The sequence below is a fragment of the Zeus faber genome, assembly GCF_960531495.2.
Source record: "Zeus faber genome assembly, chromosome: 22".
Taxonomy (NCBI): Eukaryota; Metazoa; Chordata; class Actinopteri; order Zeiformes; family Zeidae; genus Zeus; species Zeus faber.
The window spans coordinates 24,260,838-24,269,598 of NC_137209.1; the positions used below are offsets into that span (position 1 = coordinate 24,260,838).

The 8,761-nt window shown below is 49.6% G+C and overlaps 1 pseudogene across 1 annotated transcript in view; it reads left to right on the forward strand.

Moving 5' to 3' along the window:
- LOC307247463 overlaps window positions 1-8,761 on the forward strand; it is a 442,915-nt pseudogene that overhangs the window by 173,241 nt on the left and 260,913 nt on the right. The window lies entirely within an intron of this gene.

An 8,761-nucleotide genomic window follows, 5' to 3' on the forward strand; every position in this document is an offset into this window, starting at 1 on the left:
TGTGTGTGGTGGTGTTTGTGACGGTGTGTGTGACGGTGTGTCATGGTGTTTGTGACGGTGTGTGTGGTGGTGTTTGTGACGGTGTGTGAGGTGGCGTGTGATGGTGTATGCGATGGTGTGTGCGATGGGGTTTGTGACGGTGTGTGATGATGTGTGTGACAGTGTTTGTGATGGTGTGTCTGATGCTGTGTGATGGTGTGCGTGATGGTGTGTGATGGTGTTTATGATGGTGTGTGTCATGGTGTGTCATGGTGTTTGTGACGGTGTGTGAGTTGGCGTTTGACGGTGTGTGTGTGCTGGTGTTTGTGACGGTGTGTGATGATGTGTGTGACGGTGTTTGTGATGGTGTGTCTGATGCTGTGTGATGGTACGTCTGATGGTGTGTGATGGTGTGCGTGATGGTGTGTGATGGTGTTTATGATGGTGTGTGTGATGCCGTGTGATGGTGTGTGCAATGGTGTGTGCGATGGGGTTTGTGAAGGTGTGTCTGATGGTGTGTGATGGTGTGTGTGATGGTGTGTGATTATGGTTATAACAGTGTGAATGACGGTGTGTGATGGTGTTTGTGACGGTGTGTCATGGTGTTTGTGACGGCGTGTGATGCTCTTGTGACGGTGTGCGATGGTGTTTGTGACGATGTGTGATGGTGTTCGTGATGGTGTGTCATGGTGTTTGACGGTGTTTTTGTGACAGTGTATGATTGTGTGTGTGACGGTGTTTGTGACGGTGTTTGTGTCGGTGTGTGATGGTGTTTGTGTCGGTGTGTGCGATGGTGTGTGTGATGGTGTTTGTGACGGTGTGTGTGATGGTGTGTGTGATGGTGTTTGTGTCTGTGTGTGTGATGGTGTGTGTGATGGTGTTTGTGACGGTGTTTGTGACGGTGTTTGTGACGGCATACAAGTGCCAGTTGAAAGACGTATCACAATCAGGATCCAGGTGATAACCAGTGATAACCCTCAGACAGGAAGTGAGAGTTGTGGGAAAGGCGGACCCCGCCACGAAAACAGCCTCCAAGCAGAGGAGCACAAGCAGAAAACAAATACACTGAGCGGCTGTTTCTTATGAACTGCAATGGAAATGAAGTCAATCAAAAGAGGCATTTTTCAGATACGCAATCATCTGAAGGATTCCACTTTAAAACCCTTCAGGAGCAGGCGGTCAAGGCGGTCAAGGCGGTCAAGGCGGTCAAGGCGGTCAAGGCGGACCCCGCCACCAACCAGTGTCAGACAGCGTACAGTACATGGAGGCTGTTTGGCACAAATCAAAATAGGATTTTTTTTAAACAAAATAATCGGAGGGATTACCACTTTAAAACCCTTGGAAAGCACCTGGTCAAGGCGGACCCCGCCACCAGGGGGAAGCGGAACACTGTGCACGGAGGCTGCTCGGCACGAATCTAAATGGGATTTTTTTCCTTTTTTCCACAAAATAATCTGAGGGATTTACCACTTTAAAGCACCTGGTCGGGATTACAAAATGGAAGCGGAGCCTCGGGCTCAGGTGTAAAAAACACGCAGATCACGCAAAACCCCGCGATGTTCATTGCGTGGAAACAGATCGATAATAAATAACACGACAACAGTGATGTTTGTTATCGATCTGTTTGCACGCACGCACGCACGCACACAAAGCGGATTAAACGCGTACCTGTCTGCGGTGCGGAGCGGTGCGGTGCGTCTTCCTCTCTTCTCCTGTCTGTCTCTCCGCTGATCTGCTGTTCATCCCCAGACCTCCATCACCTCACTGAGAGACAAGGGTGGAGGAGGAGGAGGAGGAGGAGAGAGAAGCCTTTGGGTCCCTGCGTGTGTGCGTGTGTGCGTGTGTGTGTGCGTCGTTTCCAAGGCAGCGTCGGGATGCGGCAGTCGGGCTGGCCGCCAGTGCACATGCGCGGTGGCGCCCGCGGACCCCGCCCACCGCGGCTCCGGGAGGGAGGAGGAGGAGGGAGGAGGAAGCAGGAGGAGAAGGAGGGAGGAGGGAGGAGGAGGGAGGAGGGAGGAGGAAGGAGGAGGGAGCAGGAGGAGGAAGGAGGAGGAGGGAGGAGGAAGCAGGAGGAGAAGGAGGGAGGAGGGAGGAGGAGGGAGGAGGGAGGAGGAAGGAGGAGAGAGGAGGGAGCAGGAGGAGGAAGGAGGAGGAGGGAGGAGAAGGAGGAGGGAGGAGGAGGAAGGAGGAGGAGGAGGAGGAAGGAGGAGGGAGGAGGAGGGAGGAGGGAGGAGGAGGGAGGAGGAAGGAGGAGGAGGGACGAGGGAGGAGGAAGGAGGAGGGAGGAGGAAGGAGGAGGAGGCAGGAGGAGGGAGGAGGAAGGAGGAGGGGGAGGGAGGAGGAAGGAGGAGGGAGGAGGAAGGAGGAGGAGGGAGGAGGGAGGAGGAGGGAGGAGGAAGGAGGAAGGAGGAGGGAGGAGGAAGGAGGAGGAGGGAGGAGGCAGGAGGAGGGAGGAGGAGGAGGAGGGAGGAGGGAGGAGGAAGGAGGAGGGGGAGGGAGGAGGAAGGAGGAGGGAGGAGGAAGGAGGAGGAGGGAGGAGGGAGGAGGAGGGAGGAGGAAGGAGGAAGCAGGAGGAGGGAGGAGGAAGGAGGAGGAGGAGGGAGGAGGAGGGAGGAGGAAGCAGGAGGAGGGAGGAGGGAGGAGGAGGAGGGAGGAGGAGGGAGGAGGAAGGAAGAGGGAGGAGGAAGGAGGAGGAGGAGGAGGGAGGAGGAGAGAGGAGGAAGGAGGAGGAGGGAGGAGAAGGAGGAGGGAGGAGGAGGAAGGAGGAGGAGGAGGAAGGAGGAGGGGGAGGGAGGAGGAAGGAGGAGGGAGGAGGAGGGAGGAGGGAGGAGGAGGGAGGAGGAGGATGGAGGAGGAGGGAGGAGGAGGAGGAGGGAGGAGGAGGGAGGAGGAGGAGGATGGAGGAGGAGGGAGGAGGAAGGAGGAGGAGGGAGGAGGAGGGAGGAGGGAGGTGGGAGGAGGAAGGAGGAGGAGGGAGGAGGAAGGAGGAGGGAGGAGGAAGGAGGAGGAGGAAGGAGGGAGGAGGGGGAGGGAGGAGGAAGGAGGAGGGAGGAGGAGGGAGGAGGAGGTGGGAGGAGGAGGGAGGAGGGAGGGGGAGGGAGGAGGAAGGAGGAGGGAGGAGGAAGGAGGAGGAGGGAGGAGGAAGGAGGAGGGAGGAGGAGGGAGGAGGGAGGTGGGAGGAGGAGGGAGGAGGAGGATGGAGGAGGAGGGAGGAGGAGGAGGAGGGAGGAGGAGGGAGGAGGAGGAGGATGGAGGAGGAGGGAGGAGGAAGGAGGAGGAGGGAGGAGGAAGGAGGAGGGAGGAGGAGGGAGGAGTGAGGAGGAGGATGGAGGAGGAGGGAGGAGGAGGAGGAGGGAGGAGGAGGGAGGAGGAGGAGGATGGAGGAGGAGGGAGGAGGAGGGAGGAGGAGGGAGGAGGAGGAGGAGGGAGGAGGAGGGAGGAGGAGGAGGGAGGCGGGGCTCTGAGAGGTGAGCGGTTCCATTGGTTTTTGGGAAGTGTCTCTGGAGTCACTCGGTCAAAAAATGATTTGTTGTTTTTTTCTCAACGTATTTGATTTGTGATGAGTAATGATGACGCCACCATCACTAATCTGAAGTGTACACATGTTATTTACCACCTTCGTGCCTGGAAGGATCTTGTAATAGGATTTCAGACGCCCCTAATGTGGACCGTACCATTACGAGGCATCGAACCGCAGCTCGGAGCCATTTTTTTATCAAGGCAATGAAGCGAATATAAAGAGGGTTGTTTTGTCAATTTATTTATTTGAATGTGTTTTCAAATTGAATGAAACAAAAAAAGGGGGGGACAAGCCACGCCCACGAGGGACACCCAGAGCGACCAGAGGAATAGAAGCACCTGAGCCGGCTCCATCAGTCCACACCTGAGCCGGCTCCATCAGTCCACACCTGAGCCGGCTCCATCAGTCCACACCTGAGCCGGCTCCATCAGTCCACACCTGAGCCGGCTCCATCAGTCCACACCTGAACCGGCTCCATCAGTCCACACCTGAGCCGGCACCATCAGTCCACACCTGAGCCGGCTCCATCAGTCCACACCTGAGCCGGCTCCATCAGTCCACACCTGAGCCGGCTCCATCAGTCCACACCTGAGCCGGCTCCATCAGTCCACACCTGAGCCGGCACCATCAGTCCACACCTGAACCGGCTCCATCAGTCCACACCTGAGCCGGCTCCATCAGTCCACACCTGAACCGGCTCCATCAGTCCACACCTGAGCCGGATCAGGTGTGATCAGGGACGAAGCCACCTGTCACCTGCCAGTCAACAGCGAGGCCATCTTGGCACGGTCTCTGTGACTGCGAGGGCTGCGTGGATGTGCAGGAATCCAGAATAATCTATTCATATGTTTATTTATTGATGTAATGACAAACGAAAATATGATTATAGTTGTTATTATTATTATGTTTATGGTTATGTCATAATGAAATTATTATTATCATAAATAATTGATGTATGTACATGTGTAACTAACTGGGTTTTTTAAATACACATTTTTTCATTTTTTACCCCCATTACCTCACTCTCCTCAACAATATTACATTCAAACAGTATTGGATTGGAGTTGTCGGATTAATTTCAAATATTGTTTGAAGATGCTGCAATTTATCCAAAAAAATCATCAATTTACAATTTTTTTTCAGTGTCTGTTGATTTTCTGCCGTCTCCCAAAATATCATTTGATTATAATGTGGATCAATCCTTTAAACCAGAGATTATCAAACACTAGCTTTTATGAGTGTACCCCTTCACTGGCATTGGGAGAAAAATATTGACATGAGTGATGTACTGTTTGTGTACTGTATGTGTACTGTATGTGTTTTTAAACTTGATATATGAATAATATTTTTGAACACATTTTTCAGCGCCCCCTGCAGTTCCCCTGCGGGTACGACGTAAGAAACACGGTGAGCAGAATGAACACCGCTCTAAAATGGCGGCGGTGTGTACGTGTCTGGCTCAGCGCGTCGAGGATCTCGGTTTAAAATCGATGGGAGCGCCGCGTTGTGCTCCCGGAACCTTCCTGTCGCAGAGCAATGAAACATGAGCCCGAACTCCGAGTCCAAACAGTGCGCTGTGCCTTTGGGATGCTGCGTGCACACCTTGTACCGCAGCGCCGAGCCAGACACGTAAACACCACCGCCATTTTAGAGCGGTGTTCATTCTGCTCACTGCGTCTCCATTCAGAACGCACGGTGACGTCATCGACTAAAACATGCCGTGTGGCGTAAATTGTGAGACCACAACCCCATTAAAGTGTAAAGTATATATATACACATACAGAATATACACACACACATATATATATATACAAAATATACACAGTATATACTGTATATACTGTGTATATTTTTGTAAACACCTGCGCCTCACCTCTTCTGCCGCTGGGTGGTGCTGTTGCACGGTGTTGAGTGAAGGGTGTCGCTGTCCGCGGTGCTGAATCCAGTCACCGTCCAGCACTTGGATCCTAATACTTTGACTTTCATGAATGGGATGCTGAGTATTTCGGCTTTTATTGTACTTTTACAGACCTCATGACATTATATGACGGAAGACAGAATTCCAGATATATTTAGTGAAATAATGCATTTTGTTGTGTATTTCACCACAAAATAAACATTTTAATACGTTTTACTTTTTCAGTCCAAAGTTATGAGTTACAACTACTCTGTTACCGTAATGGAGTCAAGTGTGTCATTTTACTATGACTTCAGGATTTATTACACTGTGTCATCTAGAACAGTTACTTCCTGTCTGCAGATGATCCCAGGACCCCCCCTATAAAGTGTTATAATAACATGTGATAATAAATGATAGTGTTATAATAACATGTTACAATAAACGATAGTGTTATAATAACATGTTACAATAAATGATAAAGTGTTATAATAACATGTGATAATAAATGATAGTGTTGTAATAACATGTGATAATAAATGTAGTGCTATAACATGTTATAATAAATTATAGTGTTATAATAACATGTTACAATAAATGATAGTGTTATGATAACATGTTACAATAAATGATAGTGCTATAATAACATGTTATAATAACTGATAGTGTTATAATAGCATCTTATAATAAATGATAGTGTTATAATAACATGTCACAAAATGATAAAGTGTTATAACATGTGATAATAAATGATAGTGTTATAATAACATGTTACAAAAAGATAGTGTTATAATAACATGTTATAATAAATGATAGTGTTATAATAACATGTTGTAATAAATGATAGTGTTATAATAACATGTTACAATAAATGATAGTGTTATTATAACATGTGATAATAAATGATAGTGTTGTAATAACATGTGATAATAAATGTAGTGCTATAACATGTTACAATAAATGATAGTGTTATAATAACATGTTACAATAAATGATAGTGTTGTGATAACATGTTACAATAAATTATAGTGCTATAATAACATGTTATAATAACTGAGTGTTATAATAGCATCTTATAATAAATGATAGTTATAATAACATGTCACAAAATGATAAAGTGTTATAACAGCATGTGATAATAAATGATAAAGTGTTATAATAACATGTTACAAAAGATAGTGTTATAATAACATGTTATAATAAATGATAAAGTGTTATAATAACATGTTGTAATAAATGATAGTGTTATAATAACATGTTGTAATAAATGATACTGTTATTATAAAACGTTGTAATAAACAATCTTCCTGCTTCGCTCCATTTGACTTTTCAATAAATAACTTTATTTTAAAAAGTCACTTTAAAACACAACAAGTTTTATTTATTCAAGCAGTTCTTCATGGAACGAGGAAACTTTGTCAATTAATGGCTCAGACTATTTCTACACACACACACACACACACATTCACGCACGCACACACACACACACATACACACACACACACAGGGATAACACACATTAATACGCTGAGTTGGCGGCCGTGCCACAGCGCTGTACTGGCTCCATGCTGGTCCGAAAGATCCAGGTACTGGTCCAGGAAATCCCCTGAATACAGGAAGTCCCCTAAAAACAGGAAGTCCCTGAAAAACAGGAAGTCCCCAAAAAACAGGACGTCCCCTGAATACAGGAAGTCCTCCTCCCTCCTCCTCCCTAAAGCAGACTCTTTGAACCTGCACCTTGGATCATACTCGACATGTCAGAACCAAACTGTGGCGGCGGCCGTTCAACATTCATTAGCGCATAGAGACGCCCCCTGGAGGCAGGAGTGGATGGGGCGTGGACGTGGTGTGGACGGGGTGCGGACGGGGCGCGGATGGAGCGCGGACAGAGCATGGACGGGGGCATGGATGGGGCACGGACAGGGTGTGGATGTGGCGTGGACAGGGGCGTGGACGGGGCGTGGAGGACACATGGACATGGCGTGGACGGGGCATGAACAGGGCGCGGACAGGACGGGGCATGGACGGGGGCGTGGACGTGATGTGGACGAGACATGGACCAGGGGGTGGACCGGGCGTGGATGGGGTGTGGACGTGGCGTGGATGGGGCGCAGACGGGGCGTGGACAGGGAGTGGACAGGGCTCGGATGGGGCATAGATGGAAAGGGGACCGGGCGCGGACAGAGCGCTGACGGGGAGTGGACGGGGCGTGTACGGGGCGCGGACAGGGCGTGGACGGACGGGGGCATGGATGGGGCATAGACAGGGTGTGAACGTAGCATGGATGGGGGCATGGACAGGGCGTGGACGTGGCGTGGACGGGGCACAAACGGGGTGCGGATGGGACGGGGCGTGGACCGGGCGTGGTCGGGGTGTGGACCGGGGGTGGACGGGAAGTAGACCGGGCGCAGACGGGGCACGGACAGGGAGTGGACAGGGCTTGGACGGGGAGTGGATGGGGCGTGTACGCGGACTGGGCGCAGACGAAGCGCGGTCAGGGCGTGAGTGGGGCGCGGACGGGGCGCAGACGGGGAGTGGACGGGGAGTGGACAGGGAATTGGACGGGGCGTGGACTGGCGTTGTCTCCGTCTGCGTGCAAACAGCCGTCCGCCTCGAGGTGCATCAGATCCAGAGAAGGGCGGTTCCTCATAGTTTCAGAATTCGACCGTTTTGTTTTTCTGTTTTGTGGTTTGTTTTTTTGCGTGTTGTTCTTGAAAACAGGAAACAGAAAACAGGGAACAGGAAACAAGAAGCAGGAAGCAGGAAGGAGAGACGATGTACATTCAGACGCTTTGTTTGATTTGGTTGCAGCTCCACAGCTCAACGCTACATCCCATAATACCCCACCTGACAGCAGGCGGATCATCTTGAAGCGGATCTGTTCTCACATTGTACCTTTTTAAATGAGCTCGATCAACTTGCAGGGGCTTCTGGGAAATGGACTCTGGGCGCAGTTCTCGGCCACGCCTGCGGGGGTCGCTGCAGCGCTCTGCTTGGGGTCGCTCTGGAGTTCCAGCACAGGGGGCTGATGGGTGATCGTTTATACATTCAGATGATTCAGTAAATTGACGCTTTTATTTTAAAAGAATTTTGCCAACGACTAAATATCAAGTGTTGTGATGTGAAATGGAGTCCTCTGTATTTTGGGAGGTTTTGACTTGAAGATAATAACCAGTTAATGTGGGGACGTATTCATTCATTCTTATTTAATTATTGATCGACTTATTCTTATCTTGATGATTTGAATACGTGGATAATATATTACTTTACCATCTAAAAAACAGCAATTTATCTTGAAAAAAAAATCCAGCTAAAGAGTTTGACCTTTGGCTTTTTGAATAAAATAACAAAGATTTTTCACTTTA